We start from the raw sequence: 22,769 nt of genomic DNA on the forward strand, positions 1-22,769 counted from the left end.
ATAATTCTTATGGTCCTGATGTCATGACAAAATATCTAGCTGTTGGCAGGACATTAAGCTCCCTTTGGAATTCTTGGATGTTGCAGCATATCCAGCTATGTGAATTAATTACAGAAGATTTAAAAATACAGAAAGTTGGTGGAAAACACTTTTTTCAGCATTGAAACAGAATAACAACACTGGAAAGACCTCCTGAAGTATTTCACAGGGAGCTTTACTAGATACAGAACAGTAACATATTTGAAACAATAAAAGCAAAAGAGTATAGTAACAAGAGAAGTAACCAGTTATAAATTGAAGCAGACTTGTAGTAAAAGACCTCACTCCTCTGTAACAGCCAATTAGTGTGGCAGTAACTGTTAGGTATTGTACAAAACCTGATGCCACTATTATTTTATTGGAAGTGAAACATTTTAATTCTATTAAAGTGATACATTTTAATTCTATTAAAGAGAAGCTCTTCACAATATGAGATCAACTTGTGTTCAAGGTGAAAGCGATCTTAGGATCTTACCTGATTTGTGAATGTAGCTGATCTAAATCCTGGCAGAGACTGCACTTTGTCTCCTGTCTCTCATTTTAATCCTTTCAATCCTATTTCATACCACAGGAATTGTTCTTTAGCCTACTCAGAATGTCTTTTTTTTCCTGGATCGAAGAGTCTTCTTATGGTGTGAAATGGAAGTGTTAGGAGGTCAACTGAGAAAAGAAGATACTTCAGTCATCAAGATAGTTGCACTAAATAGATAAAAGAAATTCCTTTGTAGTGATAGTGATACCATGTATGTAATTCAATATTATTTTAAACAAAATGCAGACTTCCTATGTATGCATATACTACAAATTAAAAAAAAATATTCACAGCAACTGCCAAAATTACTTGTTCAAACTAACAAAAGTAGGTGCCAAAGTGCTGATGCTCCTTTGATAGTTTTAACAGCTGTGTGGTTCTGCACACTGTATAATCAATGGTAAGAGCTCCTGACCTTTTTCTTACTTGTCTAAGAAAGACCTGTAAGCATTTTTTCCCCTTTAAACTGCTGTGGTATATTGTCTAAAATTTCACTGTGTTATCCCAAAAAAGTCACGGTAACAAGCCCCTTTAGGAATGCGTTCATCATGTCACACAATGCATCAGTTAATTATTTCATCTTAGCACTACAGCAGACCTTCAAGTTAATAGCCTTTTCAAACTATAGGCAAACAGTAGGTGCCTGACTTAATTAACTCTGCCTGTGATGTGATTTGTATCTTGGTGTTGCTTGTGCTAAAAATGGACACTGTTTTTCCTATGGGTTATGGCTGTATTTCTCCAAAGGGCTGGGACACTGCAACTTGAGGAGCAAGATTATTGTTATTTGATGATTTAGTTATCATTATGGTCTGCAGATCAGAAGATCTGCAAACACCAAGGCACAGCTAATGGAGTAAAGCAAAATTGATTGCACTAATATTTGGATGAACACCTACCAGTAATATATAAATAAATAAAGAAACAAACTATTCATAGAAATACTAGAACAGATTTGCTGTATGGTCTAAAGAGAAACAGACTGTATGATGGGTGATCTGAAGACCCACTGCACTCAACGAAGAGATTTATTATTTTTTTTATTTTAAGGGTAAATTCTAATCCCAAGCACTGTTTCCTCCCTGTACCACCATGGCCATGCATGGTTCCTCTCAGCTACCCAGGGTAGGAAATTCAGCCATCCCATTACTGGAATGTTTATATGTCTTTGTTGTCCTAATTGTGGTGAAGTATTCACTTCACAAAACTTCTGGGGACACCATGAGTGCAGCTGAGCACTGTCAAAAAATGGCCTTCTTCTCAGGATTCCTTCTGGACAGACAGATTTTATCTTCACTGGGGGGATCACATAAAGCAATGACAGTAGTCCCTTGTGAAGCTACAAAGGGATCTTGAGTAGTGCCAGTAATATCCATCCCTGTCTGGATACAGGTGGCACCCTCCATCTGTCACCTCTGTGTCTTGCTGCATAGGAGGTATCCCAGCATAGCAACATATACTTGGATTTTTTACAAATTAAAGAAAAAAATTGAGATTTTTTTTTCGGAATTTGTAATTGTGACTGTTCCATCCTTTTTCATCATGACGAAAAGACTTCTAAATTTTAAGACATAAACTGCAACATGAAAACTACACACAAAACTAGTATTTTTCTTTAACTCTGCTACAGAATGTGTGGTAAACTCCACATCAGAAACAGAATATATTACATTATAAATAATAAATGTCAAACAGTTAGTCAATAGTTAATGCTTAGAATCACCCCATGTGAACATTAATTATTTTTGTTCATTTTTAATGGGCTTTTTCCTCAGATGTTATATTTGAAGAGAAGCAGTACACTCCTCTTACGGTTGCTAACTGTACCTTTCTATTTTGAGTTGAGTCCTTACGGTTTTTGCAAAGTACCAAATGTTCCTATTTCCTGTGAGAAGGGTTTCCAAATGAGCCTTTGGCAATATTTCTGAACAAAGTGGGACCACTGTAGGAATAAATTGGCTTTGCCTCTCAAATCTCCATGGGGCTTATGAGGCAAAATGACTTTAGCAGGGAAAGTAGGTTAAAGCAAGGACAGGCAGCCTCCTCAATCGACTGAGCTGAAAAGAAGCACAAATACCCACCTGATCAAGTATATTCAGAACTCAGTAGTCCTAAAACAGACCACAGGTCAAGAAGCATCAAGTGACACGAACTTACAAAAGATGTTCCCTAACTGTTACTCGGATGTTTTAGCTTTAAACTGGGTTTACTCTAGAGAAGCAAATTAAGAAATATCATTTGATATAATCTTAATCTTTGAAAGTAATCTGTTTTTTGTTTTTTTGGATATGAACCCTTTCTTTGTGTGTGTGCGTGTATGTTCCTGCTAGTGTATTTTAGTAAGGATTAGAGGGTTTGGGATTTTGTTGTGGTTTTTTTTTTTTTTTTTCAAGCATTGGACCATAGGGAAGCTGCTTTTATGAGAATTATTATGAAAGATAGGGTTTTGTTAATTAGTTTTAGAATTTCTTCCTTTAGACACAGATTCTCTAGGAATTAAGATGTTTTCTTATTTTTATCTACCTAATCCAATAGCTTTTGTTGTTTTCCACCGTGTGAGTTCTTATCAACAATATGGACTTTTTCCCCACCTCCTTCATTACCTACAGCTTTAATGAACTGTTATTTCTGGAAATCCTTTTGAAGGTTCCCTAATATACTGTTATACTGCTTCTCAGCTGCAGTTATGAATTACCTTGATTTATTTTGATACTGTGATTAATTTTGACACTGAGGAGTTTTTCATAGCATCAAAATTTACCAACAGTAGTTCTGTCACTTATGTGCTATTCTCAATAGTGTCACTGTGTATCATTGTGGGAAGCTCAATTCTGAGAACAGAAGCATCTTAATCTTCTCAGCTTTTTTCCCTTATTTTTGTAACAAAACAGTGCCCCCAAGAGCTTTTTTTTTCAGGAAGGGACAATTTTAGAAAATTAAGTCAACCATTCATCAGTATATTAATTCTCTGAACATAGAAATTCTGCCCAGCATTGCAACCAGAGGTGTTGGTTTGAAGAACAGTCAAAAGAGTGTTTGTTTTGGTTTTCTTGTTTTATGCCCAATAATGGAAAGTTAACCAAATGACTTAATTCCTCTAATGGTTCCAGTTTGGAGAGCTGTGCTATCTTTGCTGGCGCTCTGAAGAAAGGGAGGAGGCTGCAGAGATCACTTCTCAGCAAAGGTCCTTATGGCAGGGCTGCTTTTGTCCTTTGCCAGTTGACATCAGGACAGCTGGCAGTGGTCTGGGAGGCAGCAGGAAGCACTGTTTGTTTGTTTGTGTGTAGATAAACAGAGAAGAAAGATAGCATGAAGTGAACAAGAACAAAGAGAGAATAAACAAGGAACAGCTTTAGTTACAGCAGTCATAAAAATACAAACACCAAGCCTATTAGGTATTTTGCTAAAATACATGAAATATATGCAAAAATAATCAGAAATAGCCTCTAAAACTCAGAGAGGCAGGTTTTAATGATAACCTGAAGTGATAATTTTTTTAAACATTTTTTAAGTGTCAACAGTCATCACTACTTTTTCTGACCCTGAAAAACACCTACTACAAACAGAATTTTGGGTAATTTGTTGTCTTTCTCTCCATCTCATTGCATGGGTTCACCAGAAGTTGAAGCTCATAAATGAAATAAAAACCCCACATAAGAGCATATATTTGCTTTAAATAACTTTCAGTAAGCTGTCACAGGAACACCTCAGGACTGAACCTACAACAGAAGTTTAACTAGTAGGCATGGTCTCCCCAAAAAAGCCTGCTAATATCTCTCTTTAGCAGAGTGATCTCATTTTCTCTGGTATATCTCTACAGACCCTTTTCAGCCAGGTCCTAGGCCCCTGAGAGATTTAGGGGTGGAAGCCAGCACTTTGAACTCTTCAATATGCAGAGCTTTTCAGACTGGTAAGTAAGTGTGAGAGCCTTGTGTTGTGATGAGATCTGTGCCAGAGCAGGAGTGCAGTAACAAGATAATGCTCAGATCCAGCGGGCAGCCGGTCCGGTCAGATGTGGTTGTTTCTGAGTTGCACAGATTTGCCTGAATGAAGATGAGTATGAGAAAAAGGAAGTACTATAAAACACACAGAAGAAATAGATCATAGCATTCCTAGGTACCCCCAAGTTCCAAAGAATAAAAGTGTTCCCTTTGGTTGCAGGAGAGCAGCAGCATGAAGCTTAACGCTGTGACATGAGGCTTTGTTCTCTCCATAGGAGATGTCCAGATCCTGCAGCCTCCCACAGCTTCATTACATATTCACTAAATATTTTTACATGGAAATTATAAACTCCTTTTGGGTCACAGACTGTGTCCATTCTTTAGCTCACTGAGTTTAGAAACATAATTATTCCTCCTTATATTAGAATTGCAACTAATTAGGAACTAATTATTAATAATAAAAGAAATGTGCTGTAATTTATCTGTCAAATGCATCCATGTAGTAATATTTTAAAGGCTATACTGGCCTCTCAAATAAATGTAGATAAAGATCTACTCTCTTAATAACCATTTTATGGATCTTCATAGCTTTGACACAAATGTGTCTAGTTTTTCCAGTCTGTTAGAATCACAGCAGGCACTTCAGAAGTGGGAGAATAAACTGTCCTCTGGGAAAATCAAATAAATAGTTTTTAGGTGCCTTGTGATAGTGGCAGACACTTTGGGGTGAGTCCCTTGTGTTTTGTGTTTAATATCAACACAGGGAAATTGTGGTACAGCTAATCAGCATGGCCTTTCACTAGGCATTCAGGGCATCATTATTTGCAATGCAGTAGATTTCTTTTGTTCTGGTTAATAATCTGAGCTTTAGGAAATATTTCACTATCTAACATTCATAAACATAAAAATAATTTGAGGCATTTATTTTCTAGCATTCAAAATTCAATGTTTGCCTTAAATCTGGAAGTTTGCTCTTTTTAGCTTTGAGCCAAACAAATATCAACCTTCAATAGGTGTATGAGTGAGTATGACATTTCTCTGTAGAGAAAATAATTTTGCTCTTGAAATTTCTAGTTTTCACCAATTTTAGTCAACCTTTCCCAACCTGAGCTGGCAATACCAAAATGTGATCCCACACAACAAGTCACTGCTGGTTCAGCAATGATCTGCAAGGATGTATGTAATGTTACTCCTGCTTGAAACTGCAGGATCCCAGCTTTGCATTTGTTAATTACTTGGGCTGGGGAAAGAGGTCTCCTTTTTTAAGGAATATTTGTAAATAATTTCCCTCTCTATAGAAGTAATTCCTACTTAAAAATTAGAAGTAATTTCAACTGCAAAAACAGGCATTAATTTTTCCCTTTCTTGATTTGATTTCTATGTGGCAGCAAACTCACCAAAGACAAAATGCTGTGGAAGAGAGGGTGATAATGGATGGTTTTATAAGTGGGGTGGAGTGAATTTTACAAAAGTGGGAGAAAGGTGACCTCTGCTCAGAAGCTTCCCTGCTCATTAGCAGGTGGATGTGGTTTAAAGATTCACTGTGGTGCAACGAAAGAATCAAATTAGGTGTTGTGTGAAGCTGTCATTACTGTGTGTTTCTCTGTACAGCTCCATCTTAAAGCATGTCGTTCCTTTCATAGCAGCCCCTCCGATTACTGTATCTCATCCCTTCCACATCAAAGTGCTGTCAGCGCTTTCATAGTATAAAAAGAACACAGAGATAATTTTACAATACATTCTCTTCAAACAGATTTGACTTGTGCAGTTGCAACATTTCTTTCTGTTCTGGGATTTGCAAAGGAAGATGCACTAAAATGAGCAGCATATAAAAGCTGAACAAAAACAGGGAACTAAATACCTGTTTAAAATTGGACCAAAGCACCTCTGCAGGGATGGTAAGGATTTTAGGAAGTCAATTCTTCACAAGTGCCTTCTGAATTATACTTCAGTCAGCTTGCAAGAACCTCTGGGAGTGTGGAAAATGTCCATTCTTGAAAAGCATGAATCATCTCTTTTTATTTACTAGCTAAGAATCTTGGTACCTTAAAAAGTCCTCAGTAAAATATACAGTAATGCCAGATCCCACTCTCCACCTCAAAGGCTCAGTCTCAGCTAGCAGCCAGCAGCTGGGCTCACTGTCTTGACCTTACTGCTCTATGAGAAAGTAAAATAATGAAATGATGAATACAAGAAGAAAGTGAGTGAAGGCAGCAGAAAGACAGAACTTAATAAAACCAGCTTTAGCTTTGTGGATATTTCTTTAATTCTACTCGGCCAAGAAATTTTTTTTCTTCTTAGTGATTATACAGCTATGCATATATAAGTGTAAATGTTTCTCATTGTATTTTCTTGCCTTTTTTTTTTTTTTTTTTTTTTTTTTTTTTTGTCATTTGCCAGCATCTGTAGAAGAGGTTGTCACAGAAGTGAGTAATAGTTGGATGGAAACAGAAATGAGAAAAGCACTGCGTCCTTGGCTCTTCATGTATGCCAAGAGACAAATACTTTATAATGATGTCCCATCTTACAGAGAGGTCACAAACTGATCTTGGTTTCTCCTGTGTAAATCGGGAGAAAATCGGGCTCAATAGACTTACTCAGGCCTGAAATCAATTATTGCTGCGGCGTGAGTGAGATGGAGCCCCGCTCCTCGGCCCAGTTCTGGCATTGAGATGCAAATGGGATCGGCGGGGAAGAGGGAGCAGATCCCGGCATGGCAGCGGCAGCGGGATGCTGGCACCGCTCGTGCGGGACGGGCGCGGAACAAAGGCGGGGCGGGCCCGGCCGGGCGCCCGCGGAGCGACACGGCCGGCGGGCAGCCGGGGACAGCCCCGTGCGAGTGGGTAATTGTTATGCGGCCATGCAAGAATAGAAACAAAATGCAGCTTAAATACTCCTCCCCCAAGCCAGCCCCCGCGATTACGCTTCCAATGACCGCAGTGGTAGCTGCGGTGTCCGTGTTTCCATTTCGGTCCCTGGCATCTGCGGGCATTGGCACTGGAGCGGAGCCCAGCGGGATGCCTGGAAGGCAGCGCTGTGCCAGGTTAGTGATGGGCTACATCACTTTGGACAAAATGATGCTTCCTGACACCGTCCCTGTGTGAGCCCCCCTGTAGGAACAGGCCGCAAACACACACATACACACACACACACACCCCCCCATAACATCCCTTCGCGTCTCCTTCCTGCGTCTTACCTCCTACACCAACAACCAAGCAATTAGAACATGTACTAATATATTGTACCAGTTTAAAAATAACACTTCCCACCTGATGTGTGCCATTACTTTTTTTTTTTTCACAGAGAATTTAACCCGAAGTGGCACATATATCAGTGGCTGAGTCTCATTTTTCTCACAGAGGAACCCCAGTAGTACAGTGGGATGTTTCAGGGGTAGGGATCTGCACTCTTGAAACCCCTTCCCCAGGCAGCCTGTTCTCCAGCTTCATTAGTGTTAATAAAAGGCAGAGGGCATTAAGAGTTTTGTTTCTTTTGCCATGTCAGTATTTTCCCATATAGTGACTAGAGGTCTATATAAGAAAAAGAATATCTCTGCAACAGACTTTTTAAATCCTGTGCCATATTTACTCACTAGCTATTTTTTCCTCTCTGGTAGCAGAGAGGAAAAAAAATTACATTTTTTTCTTTCTTTACATTTATTTTATGTAAATAAATGTGAAGAAAATAAACACTGAATAGGCAGCTAATTCTGGAAGCAAAGGATGATGTCAAATTTAACAAGGACATTAATTCTCCATTTCTTTTTGTTCAGTTTTACTATAATTATTTAGTGCTGTTTACTTTTATTCGTTTGTTATACTCAAATTGACAAGTCTGGGAAAATAGTAAATAAATACATAAAAACCTTGATAAACCCCTTGATCAAGCAGAGAATAAAGCCTTATTTGAAAGGGATAAATAGTAAGGAATTGCTTGATTTTTCTGAAGTTTTCTTTTTAAAAAATATTCAGGAATACAAAATATTAACTCAATTTTGCAGTACTTTTGAACTAGCTGAGTTTACTCTTCGAAAATGGGAGAATTCCATCGTAGACAGCAGATTTGGCATTTATTTTGAAAGATAGCTCTAAAAGGGAAACTCTCTTGCTCCCCACTTTACTCCCTACTGCAAAGTCCATATGACTTTACAAACTGTTGTTGTACTTATATATAAATACTCTGCTGCTAAATCTGAGGGTGGTAATTTTCTTCATCCACAGTGCTTTTAGACAACCTAGAACATTTATCTCTGCTTTGAGCACTACCTGTGTAAAAATATCCATTGTAAATGTAAATATCCAATGTAAATGGAAGAGAAAACTTCCAAGTCTTTTATTATCTCTTCATTAAGCTCTTGCAGGAAAACATTTAATGTGGAAAAAAGACATCAAATTAAAGCCAATGTTTCAGGCAAATCCTATTGTGATGAGAGTTATGTATCTTTACTGAACACAGACCTCAGAGCTGACAAGAATCAAGACATTAATGATTGCATCCAAAGCCAAAGCCTGTGAAACATCCAAGGGGTCCCTGGGCAAAGGCTGAGGAGGGCAGGGATTTGCCACTCTCCTTGGCTGAAGCCCCAGACATAAGATGATGTTAGAGCCTCTCAGAGCTGAAAGGTGACTGAGGCTTGTAGGTCAAAACAAAGGAATCTTCTTCACATCAGTATTACAGAGGGAAATTACATTAATTAGTTAAAGAAGCACTCTGAGGGCCCTGAAGACAGACAGAGTGTGTTATATTTTTGGTTATGGGATGCACATGGCTGGATCATGGCCATGCCTGCTGTAGGTGTTGCCATTCTGGGGGCCATATGCTTGTAAATTTCTCAGGAAATAATAAAGACTCTGCTTCCCCCAGCCTCCCCCATGGGGCAGCCAAATTATGGGGTGTGCTGCTCTGGTGTGCTCTCACAGGTAATACTTTGAAGATCTAAATTCATCTTCTTCACACAGGGAACACACAATAATTCTACTGACAAGTATCGAGGCACACTCTGCACAGCAGCTTTGACAGGCAGATATCCTGGCTGAGCCTGGTGAGCTGGCAGGGCTGTGTAGGAGGCAGACAAGTGGAATTCCTGTTTTATATATGGCACACATGAAGGAGTTTGAGGTATTTTGTTCTAGCTAACTCCTGTCTGCAGAGCTTTAATCCATCAATCACCTTCCAGATCTATAGTATTTATTTTCTTCTGCTAGCCACAAATCCGAGATGCCCTGATACATGTCAGCCAGAACAATATTTCCATTTATTGATATCATTCAATACACAAAGTGCATTGAGCATACACAGAATTAAGTGATAGGCTGATTTTTATTTGTCTGAGGGAGAGTGTAGTGGTCAGAACTAAGGACAGAATTTAGGACCTTATCCCTCCTGGGCTGCTGAGTCTCCTCAGATTCTGTAGACTTTAGTGAGGAACAGGGGACAGAAGTTCCTTATGGAATGGTGTCTTTGGGACTTGTGACAGCCAGCAAAGCTAAGCTGGCAGTGGGGACAGCTTCTGTGCTCACTGTACATCTGATATTACTGAAATGACTTTACTCAGAGTATTACACAGTGCTCGTATGTTGCAATAGAAGCTCATTGCTGTCAAATTCTGTACCTCTGCTTACTGAAATGAAAACCATAATAGAATATATATGTAAAAAATTCCTTTCATCTGTTACCATGGTGATTTCTCTTAAAAATACTATAATTAAAAATTAAGTAATAATTACTTCATGTAAAAATAAACAAACCCCATGACCTGGTTCCCTTGAAATGTTAAGCAATTCTGACTAGAACAGGAACTATCTGCTAAGAACAGTGGATTGTTATGGTGAAGCTAGAGGGTGTCTGTTTTATAGAAATGAAACGAATTAATTAAGAAAAACCCAACACTGATGTGATAAGTTTGCTTTACTTAAATTAGTTGCCAGAGGAAATCACTGAAAAAAGAGGCTTTTATATATATTTTTCTTAAATTGGACTATTCTCATGGTGGTAAAAATGTACATGTACAAAAGAACTGGATTGTAGAATCTTTAATGTTGATATTCTTTTGATAACTTAGATTTGGCATAACCTCTGCTTTTAAATGAGAGCACTCAGTTTATAGTGCTGGCTTAAACCCACTGTATGGCTACTGAGCTTCAGCAGGTTTAGCACTTCTCTACTCTAGACACAGCATTTGTATGTTTTTTCCTCCCCAAAGAAGTAAATTATTTATACAGCATCAACCTTTTTTAACCTAGCTTCTGACAGGCTGGGATTTTTCCAATCTCAGTTGAAACTGTCTAAATAATTTATCAAGTATTCTTTCAGTGTACAATGAATTCTGAAACCTAAGAAATGTTAAATGAGATTCTCTGCCCTTACAGTGTGAGTGGGTTACTGAGGTTAAGCTAGTATTTTCTTTGAACTTTTCTCAGTCCCTGTTTTCTCCCATTGTACAGTCTCCTTTTTCTCTCTGTCTATTAATTTTCATGACATTTTCTATTTATCAGACTTTTCCTTTGTGTTTCTGTTTCTCTTGCTACCTCTTCCCTTGCTGATGTTTTTCTATACCTCTTCTTCATTACAGTAAGACAGATTTCCTTTAAGATGGTCCTCCAGAGCGAGGAACCATCAATTTCTAGTCCCAAGAAATTATGGATCTTTCAGTCCTGGATCTTTCAGTCCAGCCTCAAATTTAACTACACCTTCTCCTATCCCCATTAAGAAAATGGTGACAAATCATAGAATCACAGTCATAGAATGGTTCGGTTTGGAAGGGACCTTTACAGGTCCTGCAGTCCAACCTCTGAGGGCAAGGGCATCTTCAAGTAGATCAGGTTGCTTAGAGCCCCATTCAACCTGGCCTTGAATGTTTCCAGAGATGGGGTATGTGCCCCCTCTCTGGACAGCCTGTTCCAGTGTTCTGTAATCCTCATCATAAAAGATTTCTTCCTTATGTCCTGTCTAAATCTTGCTTCTTTCAGTCTAAAATCATTACCCCTTGTCTATTGCTACAGGCCCTGCTACTATAAAGTCCATCCCCAGTCTTAAAAAGTCTTGAGGTCTCTGGTAAAGAAGAAAGATGTTTGCACACAGAGCTTGGATCTGCAAACAACATTGAAACTTGGAAAAATGTATTTTCAGGTCAGGCATCTCACACACACAAACACCAATCCATTTCTATCTGGTCAAAACTTCCTCTAAGATTGCCTTTCGTATGGCACTTTGATAATTATGTCTCAGAGAACCAGTTAAGTTTGTAAAAACACAAAAAAACCTCCATCAGGACTTCAATCCATTCCAAATTTTCCAGCAGGTATTTTAATCCTTTTAAAGTTTAGTCAGTGGTCCAGGTGGCTTCCGATTTTCAGTATGAAAAATATAATAAAGTAGCACCCCATAGAGATTTTTATTTAGACTCAGCAATTCAGTAGTGTATCCTTATGAATTAATGATATCATGAACTGTGCTTCAAGACATCTGAAGTAGCATCACAGCTGAAAACAGCACAAATCTGGACTGGCTACTGAATTTCTGTAATTCTGCTGTGTTGTAACTGTTTAAACTGAATGTTATTTCTTTAAGGAAGCTATTTATTTTTAAGGTTTAAAGCAAAGCTGACTTTGGAGAAGCTGACCTGCCTGAGTCCCTGTGTCAGAGAAGAAAGAGTGTCCAGGCATGATTTTGTAGGAAATGCTCACCAAATTATTTTTCTGAAGGTTTCCTCAGGCAAAACAATGTTCTTTCTGTAAATACTAAAAATAGATTTGTTACATCCTCACTTTTGTGTTATTATTTCAAGAATAAAGCTTTGATTTTAATTTGAGGAGCAGCAGTTTTTCCACTTTATAGCTATTACAATATAAATTAAATACTTTAAAACTGTATGTGTAAAGATTTGTTATGAGCTATGCAAGCTTGCCTGTATCTGACATATTGATATATGGTAATTTTTCAGAAGTCTACGAGAATTTAATTTTACTCCAACAGTCTAGTTTGCCTTTTATTTTTTATAAAAATGTAAAATTTAATTATGAAGAAAGCTCTGTCCCTTCATAGCTATCTCTGCTGTATTATTTTCCTTTTTACAAACCATTCCACTTGGAGCTGAACAGGGAAGGGATAATCCCAGTTTCCCACTAGATGACGCTCTAGGTACAAAAACACAAACTTCAGCATGTTCATCAATTTATGTGTGAACTGCTTAAACACATTACGTGTTCATTAATTTACAGCTCTTATGTGCTTATAAAGATTGATGATGTGGAGGCACAGCGGCCTGTGAGAAATTGGAAAAACAGTGGTTCTTCTGTTCAAAAGAATGGCTATGGATATTTCCCCTGGTATGTCTATGGCTGTAGCACATCATTTAACTTCAGTGTTAATTGTTTTGTTCACTTGTGCTACAACACACTTGCTAAGAGCATTTTTTTCCATACATGCTTGAATTTTACTCTAATGTGGTTAAATGTCAAAATTTACTATACTCCACTCCCACAAGGTGCAGTAATTTGGATACCTAGGTATTAGATAGATACACTATGTAGAAGTCACACACATATTTACCAACTAGAATAAACAGATAAAAGATATTAAATAACTCTGTATTCACCTGACACCTCCCTCACAGACATCCTTACATAAAATAAAGTACCATAAAGGAATCACTCTCATGTCAATGCCTTCCTTGTAAAGTGTCTTCCATCTGCACAGTTTCTTTATAAAAGATGTAAGACAAAGTTATGAAACTATATTGGAGACCTTGAGCTGCTGGAGTGCCAATTATATGTAATTCAATTTCAATGCTGTAATTGTTTATGTTTTGTATCATCTACTCTAAAAAAAAAGACATTTTAATCTTTCTGATTTAAAATGATTGAAATGCTTCTCATCAAAACACAATATGCGAAAGAAAAAAAGAAAAACAACCTAGCAACATTTCAACCAGAAAGGTTGCTATTCTAAGAAAACAATGCTGGCATTAAAAAAGTTTCTATTCTAACATACAGCCACCTCTGAGTGCCTTATCAGCAACAGAGTGTGTTGTTCAAGCTGAGCAGAAAAACTTTGGGATTCGAGAGAAGTGGGCACACAACACAATTACAGTGACAATTTGTTTGAAGGTGCCTTGGATTTGCATCAGTGGCAAGCCTGACTGATAAAAACTCCTCCAAATCCTAGAATAGTAAGTTTGGAATGTGCACAAAATTAGAAGATGGGTGTTTGCAGCAGAACATTGATGTGCAAGATTATCAATTGTTACTTTCATATTCATATGTAATGATAAAGACCTTCATGTGTACATTTCCCTCAGTCTGTGAGTGTTGGTATTTTAGGTACCATGGCAATGACAGCTTTAATGGGAGCAGACTTGGCCACCCTGCTGAGAGACAAGTGAATCACATGATTTTAATCTTTCATGTATTGACTTTCTAACTCTTTAAAATACATTCAGCTACAGACATAAAAGATACTGAAGCTCTGTTTAGTAAACAATTTAACAAGATTCTGAACTTCATTAATAAATTAAAGAATATATTTACTCATATGGAAGCCTGACCTGAATGTCTAGATTTCTTCTTTGCATCTGTATTTACATGTTAAAAATCCCTTAATTTTCTGGTTGAGATAACTTACTAGGATTGTCACTAATGACACATTATGAGGATTTACATGGAGAGTTTTTTTTCTGTGTTTTCCAACCAATGACATGCTATTTTCTATATAAATTTTTATGAAAATTATAGCTTTAATGAAAAAAAAAATCTTTGTTGCTTGATGAATCAATACTTAGGGTACTTAAAAAATGAGGTACCAATACTCACCTATTTTCTGAAAAGTACCAGGAATATTAAAAAAAAAGTTTGAACCTTTGAGCAAATGTTATGTGCTGTTTACACCCTGACTCTGCCCAAGCAATGGAGACTTGTGTCAACATATGATTCCACTGGCTTCAGGCCACAAGGAAAGGGCTCTTAGAAATCAAAGAGCAAAGTTTCTCGCTGCAAGAAAAAAATAAAATAAATCATGATCTGTGCTCCCCATTACTGAAAATAATGAGATTTTTTAGTTACAATACTTGATTCACATTTTTTAATAGTTCTAGGGTGTTTTTGCCTCATATTTCCAAGATTTCTGGAACAATCATAATAGATACTTTTTTTTTTTTTAATAAAAAAATTAGTCCACTATTCTAGTTCTCTCAGCTACACTGGCAGACCTCGTCTGTGTGCTCAGCCATGTCAGCAGAAAAATGCTGCCTTCCCTTATGTCAGTCAGGAATGTGGTGCAGCTCCACCAGCCAAAAATTTCCCTCTGTCAGCATGTCTTGAGTGTGTTCTGGGGCCTCTGGCAGCCAGGCTGCTCTGGCACTGCTGCAGAGGCAATAAAGGCCAGCCCTGGAGGCACTTGCACATGGGGACCTGCCCTGCCAGAGCCCCAGGTCACCTTTGAACCCCGCGGTGATAAATACTGATCAGCAGCTCTGGGTACCTTTAAACCTGGACTCCCGCCCCAAGGATCAAATCTGCGTTTTGTCCTGAGCTTTGTTACGGCTTCCCTGCAATGTCACCGTGCACAAGGGACCCTCTGGCACTGCAGAGCCTGCCCGGTGCCACCCACACCACAGCCCAGTGTCAATGTGTGGGTTTACACCTGCATGTCTTAGCTTTCAGTGCTTTTCAGACTTCCCAGCCCAAGCAAAAGCTTTCTCTCTTTACTTCTATTTCTGTTTTGCCCAGCATGGGAACAACACCTTTTGTTTCCAACCTGTATCTATCGGGTACTGTGTATGCAAGTCTCAGAGGCTGTTTCTGTTTGAGTGATGAGAAAGTACAGCCAAATTACAGCAAAGAGGATGAAAATTAGAGCAAAAGAAAGAAATCAGGAGGAGTATGGCCCAGGGGATGTCAAAATCAACATCTACTCTTTTAGAATATATTTTAAAAATTTTGAGGAAAGTCCATTTCAAAACCTGAGATGAAGACACCTCATTGTGTCTCCATTGTTTGAATGGAAAGCATTCTCAGACTGATGGAGGACTCTTCCCCCCACATATAAGAAAAAGGACATTGACAAGTGTCACCTGTGGCACTGAGTGAAGTCCACAGAGAGCAGGCTCCCAGGCTCTCTGGGTGGGAGAGAGGGCAAAGAAGGTTCAGCAAAGAGCACGATGTCTTTTGATTTGTCAGTAGCTCTGGGATCTGAGTTCTGCCGAGAACAGAGAGGAGAGAAAGGAGAGCAAATAGAGCATCATCCCAGTTGTAAAAAGATTTACTGAGAGCACCTTCTGAACTATGGTGAGCAGTAATTGTCTACATGTCTCCACAGGGCTATGTTGAGATATGTAGAAAATAGTGTATTTTTAATGATTGAAATAAAATATTTGACGTTGAATTGAGCAGACAGACATTATTTTAAACTGACGTACAAGTACTACAAAGAACATATTCTTTGCAAAAAATGAATTAAAATATGTAAAGCTGAGATTCTGGCTAATTTTTTTTTAGTCTATTTGAATGAGTCCCCCATCCTTCTACAGGAGAAGGCAGAGGAAGGGAGAAGTGTTTGAAAGTCAAAATACTACTTTGCACATCTCTAATGTTTTCCATTCTAGGATCTCTAGTGCTTTACAAGCTTAATGTGATTAACTTTGTGCTCAGTAAGCAGTTCTGCCCATAAAAATAGGTAGGTCTTTACAGGATTAGGGCCTCAATTTGTCCTTAAAGCGGTGAGCAGTGAATATCACTGCTTTAAAAGACAGAGCTGTATAAATAACAGAAACTGTGATTTGCCTAAAGATCTGTCAAAATGAAAATTGTATGGGATTAACCTGAAACAAAACTAAAGAGAGCTCAAATTTGCAGCAAGCTAGAAAAGGAAAGAAGGAAGAAACAAAAAAATCCCAAACACAATGAAACATTTCCTTTGATTAAAATATGAAACATTTCTTTCTTAAAGCTCTTAAAATGCCATTCTTTAGAATAAAATGGGAATTATTTAAAATTACCAGTTGGAAATGAAACAGTAATTCTCAGTATGTCAAACTGAAATGTACTTTTCTTAGTACACAGCATGACAATTGTCACATCATAAGAAATGTCCTTTGGCAGGGAATGTTCTATGGTGTCTGTGCTAGGGCGGGTCAGGTGGAGCCTTTGGCACACAGCTGTTGCGGGGAGCTCCCTCAGTTTGGGGGGATTTCAGGGGCAGCTGCACCTGTTTTGCTGTGTCCCAGGGGTGCCCTGCTCAGGGCACAGCCAGTCCCAGGAATGGCCTCCTTGGGGCACAGCCAGTTCCAGGCATGGCCCCCTTAGGGCACAGCCTGTCCCAGGGATGTCCTGCTCAAGGCCCAGCCAGTTCCAGGCATGTCCTGCTCAGGGCACAGCCAGTCTGAGGCACACACCAATTCTGCAGCACTGAGGTCCCCAGATGGGCAGCCACAGAGGCCTGAAAGTTTCTGATTCCCTAATGCCACAGGCTCGTCTTCCCCTTGTGCCCAGGCTGACCCATCCCATCTCCCTCAGGCATCCCTTTGCCATTTCTGTCTCCTCTCACATCTCTTGGGACACACTTTGTGCATGCAGATTGCACAGAAAATAACTCAATTTTTTTTTCCTGATTGTTTCTTCTCCTTGTGGTAGTTTGGGAAAGATCTAATACTCTGAAAAACTTGTTAATCATTTTCTAATAAAAGCCACTTAGAGGATAAGCAATAGCAGAACGAACCCCCTGCACAGGAAAAGAAGTGAGGAGTCACAAAGCAAGACTACAGCTCTCAGGGACTTCAATGGGGTTTTGATGACTATGAAGAGAAACCAGGGTTTAGGGCTGAGAACATTTGAAAAGTTTCCTGAAGTCCGCTGCTAGCTCAAGGGAAGGATAAATGACAAAAATATTTCTTCACTGAAAAAAAAAAAGTAAAATGATTTTAAAACTATTTAAAATTTAATGTGAAATTATGCATCCAAGCAAATGTTAAGACTTAGACTTCATATAATTTACTGCTAAACAAAATCCTCTTTATTTAATAAGGTCCCAACTAATAAATGAGTTGAAGGATGTTGCTTTTCAAATTATATGCAGTATCACCAGAATATTATTTGACTTTTACTTTATCTCAACCACTTTATTAACAACACACATAATGTGCTACTAATATCTTCTATATTTATCTTTGTAACAGCACAGATGATAGGTTCTGTTTAGTTTTGTAGGTGTAACTATTTTCGGGACTGCAGAAAAGCTTTTGGCCAAATGACTCTGTGCTGCAGCTCTGCAGGAGCAGAGAGAACATGTGCTTCTTTTCCAAATAAGTCACACACAGTAATGAGATCAATTTCCAGCTGAAAAGAACAGCCTATTTTGTTATTGCAAAATCCATGAATAGACACAGCAAGCGAGGATGAACTCAACTAATTTCAGAAAACTGAAGGTCCCCAGCACAGGTTTTTGAGAACATTTGCAAACAGATGCCTCTGGGAATTTTCAAACCTACCTACAGGTCACCTTGTATCCATCAATACCTTTGGAAACAGGAACTTGATTGTCAGTGCAGTTTTGAAAATCTCATTAGACCTCTACTGCCGATTTGGAGTCCTAATATGTTGCTTAGAGTGTCAAGAAACAATATTCCCATTCACCAAGTTAGTCAATGTAAATGTAATGCTAACATATATTTTAATAAATGATGCTATTGATACTTAAGGAAAAAAAGGGGTTACTAACAGCATATTTTCCAAATCTCAGTTTGTACATTTCGTGTGCTGTAATTGTACATTCAGCTTGATGCAAATTAAAAGACAGCTTGTCTACTAAAAATGAAGATATAATGAACTAATGTTATTTAAGGTTTCTACAACAGAATTTGAATAAATATATGTTTAATTTTCCGCTTAAATAAACATGTATGAACAGTTGGTAGTAAGAAATCTCCACCTGGAGTAAAGGCTACATGCAGTTGCAATTTTGAATGATTATGCACTCCATTAAGGACAAACATTTTTAGAATAACAAGGGAAAGTGCGAATGCAAACCAAGATTAAAAGCAGTTATTCAAATCAAGATTCCATGATTCAGATCTGTAATTTATATCACTTTGATTTACATGTCAATCCATTGTACTTACAGTATTTTCCTCTAATGTAATTAAGCTCTCGAATTTGAGGCCATATAGTTGTACTGAGCTGCAAAGACATCTTTCTAATCTCTGTGATTCCATTTTACCCATCTGTTAAGGGAGAATAAAAACTTTTGTCTTTTATGGGTGAAGGTACCATGCAAATGCAAATGATATTACACAAAATGGTAATTGAAATGGTAAAGGAGCAAGAGGTTTTAATAAAATGACAATTCAAGACACATGTAAGTGTCCCTGTGTGAATGTTGATTGAAATGAGGAAAGTTAAGAGTGAATTTTAAGTGCCCATAGAAAAATGCATTGAATGTTAAGAGTAAATTAAGAAGCGCCCAGGCCAAGGGACAGAGCTGTCTCAGAAACGGATAAAGAAAGAACTGAAATATTCCTTTGAGGATTTGGGACAAAGGATCACTCAGTCCTTGATAACAGTGCAAAGCAGGTTGGGGAATAGGCTGTGGGGAACACAGGCATAGTGACACTTCAAAAGATGGAGGAACTTGAAAAAGTTGAAAATGCAGTTAGCCACAGATTTGGATCTGAAGAGAGAAAAAAGCAATAGTGAACACAGCTGGATATGATCTTTGATGTTGAATTACACAAGGCTTAAGAAGAATTAGGGCCTTTAGAAGATACTGTCATTGGAAATTCTAAGAGGTAACTCCAGGGCAGAGCAAAGGCCAAATTCTCCTCTCTGCTCCACAGGCCACAGCTGCTGCTGGCAGGCTGCTCTGGCAGAGGCTGGCCAGGTGAGCCTGGCATTCAGCACCATGCAGATGCTCACAGCTCCCAGGAGGCACCAGCTCCCAGGGGTCGAATGAAGGGAACCATAAAGGTGAAGGAGCCAGCAGCGGCCTCTCAGGTACACAGAAACCAGCTCTGAGACACTCCTGCCAAGCCCTGTGCACAGCCTGGGCCAGGCAGAGCCTTTTGGAGCCAAGTGTAGGGGTGAGTGTGAGGCAAAGGTATGCCGGTACTGGCACACAGAGGGATAGGGGAGCTGCCTGCCCTCTGCACAGGCTATGGAAACAATCCTCTCCTGCTTGCAGGGGCACTAGAGTTGCAGCAGTAGGCTTTCAAAGGTAACTAAAAATTGCCAAAAAGCAGTGCCTTGATACAATGTTAGCGGCAGCAGAAGAACCATGACAAAACCACTGCAGAAAAGAGGGATGTCACCTGGCCCTTCTCATATTAACAGGGACTTCCACTCTAACAGTGTAAGACTTACCAGCGCATAAAAGGTACTGCTGAAAATGTTAAATGTGATTTTTACCTTTTAAGAAAACCTATGTATTTTCTAAATGTACATGGGAGCATGTAGGTGGGGCAACAGAATACAATGGGGAGACTCTGAGTTGCTAATGGACACTGTCTCAAAAAAGGCAGAGGAGAAATAATTGCAAGCATTATCTGGCAAACGTGAGAGCTGAGGAGGAAGGCAGGACAATCTCACCTTCTTCTGGAAGGAGTTCTTCGGGCAAATCTATTTCCTCCTGCAGGGTATGGAAAACTTGCTAATAGTGAGGAGAATGGTTGCTGTGAAATGACAGATCTTTGTACTGAGTAGGGATTTAATGCCAAGCAGCCATATATTGCTGCTGGCATGAAAATCTCCCACTTTGTTTGCTCCAGAATTTGCACCTTGAATTGGAACAACAACCAGAAGAAGAGAAAGGACCATCCCTGTAAGTCCCATCCCTCTGAGTCTCTCTTCAAGGACTGCCTCAGACAGTCAAATCAACAATAATGAAGAGTTTCATGTCAAAGAACATTTTCTCTGATAGCCCAATTAATCCTTTCCTCCTCTCCTCCACACCTTTCTCTCCCTGCCTTTGAATTTGCCAATTGCCACTGCTAATGGAGTCTTACTAATGGTGAGGACAGCAGCTGAGAAAGCACCAGTACTGAAGGTTCTACAGTACCTAGTTTAAAAAAAGGTCATCTCCTTTGAATTGAAAAACAAATAAATAAATACAAGGCAGACATTTTAATGGATTCCAGCTGAGGAAACTATAAGACACTGAGATATACTCTGCCTGAGATCATCATTTTACTCTCTGCTCAACTGGTTGGCAGTTATGGTGCCGACAGTTTAATCCCAATTTCCAAATTAGTGTCAACAACTATTTCTTTCTCCAGAGAGGATACAGCAAGACCATAAAAGACCCAGAACATGATGCCAAACAAGCCTTTTCCTTTTGGCACACTAGGGGAAGAAAAAAAACAAATGCAAGAAAATATATCCATGGCCATTTCTTCTTCTTGGAAAGAACTAACCAAACACAATGCAAGAAATATTTTCCCATCTAGCATGGGCAGTTAAGATCATCAGATGTGACCAAATTACATTTGATTCCTTTGCTTAAGTTACAGATACTTCTGCTTCTAAAATTCAAACTGGTGAACTGAAAAAATCCTACTGGATCAATAATTCTGTGCCTTTTCTAAATCAAAAGAAAGATCACTACAGGACAGACAAGGGGCACTGACTTTAATCTAGGGAACAATTGATGAAATGTAGACTCACTTGCAATATGTTCTTTGGGCACGAGGTTTTGGTTGTGTTGGGCTGCACTGTGACCTTGACAAGAGCCCAAGGGAGTGAACAAGGTAGCTCACTCTATGCTGCTGCTTCGAATGGAGCTTGAAAAGCAAAACTTCACTTTGTCACAATCCACTTCTTGCAGGCACCGTACTTTGTACCAACCTACTCCAGTGAAATGGGTCCTTTCATTTTTTTATCCTATATTGCTGAATGATAGACTAGAAAACATTCTGAATTTCACTATTAGTCTTAGGGAGCTAAAAGTAAATGCTTATCAATGAAGGCTTGATTCAAAATGTTTCTGAAAAGAAATGCTCTCCAGTATTTACCCAGGAAGACTTAACATGAAACCTAGGCGAGTAGGAAGACTGAACATGAAACCTAGGTGAGCAATCTCTTCCCAATTAGCCTGTGCTACCCTGTCCTGAAGCCTGGTACCAGGAAGTGCTCCATATCCACAGCTCCTGCTGGAACAGGGCAATCCTGTTGCCTTCAATGTTTAAAACGTCCTCAACATCTCACAGGATGTGGTGGTCTTCAAGCTCCAGTTCACAAGCACATGTGCTTAACTTAAGCATGTGAGTAGTCCCATTAATGCTGAAGTGTTTAAAGTTAACCATGTATGTAATTGCTTGCAGGGCTGTTTCCTTAATTAGCTACACTCATCCTTTAATCCTCCCTGTCTTTTAACCTCTGCACTGTTACATGACTCAATTTCTTTAATCAGATAATGAACATTTGGGAAGTTGGTATTTACTGCTTCTGCTTCAGGATGTGAACTAAGAAAAAGATGGACCCTTGGATCCTTTGTAGAGACTTATTACTAAACATGGTGAAAATAAAATATAATGGCATAAAAAACATGTTTGGAAATTCTGAAAAAATCTTAATTTTCCTTTTGTTAAGTGTTTTTTTATACTTCCTGGACTCATGTATTGATTTCTTGATAAGACTTTTCCTAAGTTTGAAAATTGCACATTCAATGTCTGAAAAAATTCCAGGTTTAACTGAAGTTCTATTACACTTTCAAAGCAGCAAATCAAAACTGAAATGATGCAACGCAATGGTGACAGAATGGCCACATTAAAATAAAACTTGTGGCCAAAAAACCCCACCAAACCAACAGTAACTGCCCTGCCAACAAAAAAGTTTTAGAAACACAAAATAGAACAGGAAAAGAAACCTGACCAAAAACCCTTTGGCAAAAGTAGTTTTGAAGAGAACATTTTCCAATTACTGTTTTTCATTAAAAGTGTCTGCCAGTTGCACTTCAATATGCTGGATGCACTGCCTGCTTTCTGCCAATCTCTCCTTATCAGTTTTGAGGATGCCAGGAGGGTAGGAAAGCACATTTGCAGTTGTCAGGTTTCACTGCCTTTTCTACTCCCTTGACCTACTTTTTTTTTCACTAATCTTTACATTTTCTCTTTTTCTTAGTTCAGCACAATAGCGTTCCTCCAGATTTTTAATTATTCTCCCTGGTAATTCCCTGGAGCCCACTGCTTGAACTTTCTCTGCTTGCTTTACCTCTAAGTAAAGACCACCTATACTACACTTTCCCAGAGTCTAACCCCCTGTAGTTTCCTTTACTTC

At 38.8% G+C, this 22,769-nt stretch overlaps 1 long non-coding RNA gene across 1 annotated transcript in view; it reads right to left on the reverse strand.

The window, feature by feature from the left end:
• Positions 1-22,769, reverse strand: part of LOC119703384 — a 171,418-nt gene that overhangs the window by 4,820 nt on the left and 143,829 nt on the right. Inside the window, exons 3-4 of the long non-coding RNA XR_005257622.1 lie at positions 15,581-15,705; positions 515-14,498 (exon numbers count right to left, since the gene is read on the reverse strand). This is a non-coding gene — a long non-coding RNA (uncharacterized LOC119703384). The remainder of the gene's footprint in view (positions 1-514; positions 14,499-15,580; positions 15,706-22,769) is intronic.

The sequence above is a fragment of the Motacilla alba genome, chromosome 7 (assembly GCF_015832195.1).
Source record: "Motacilla alba alba isolate MOTALB_02 chromosome 7, Motacilla_alba_V1.0_pri, whole genome shotgun sequence".
NCBI classification, from domain to species: Eukaryota; Metazoa; Chordata; class Aves; order Passeriformes; family Motacillidae; genus Motacilla; species Motacilla alba.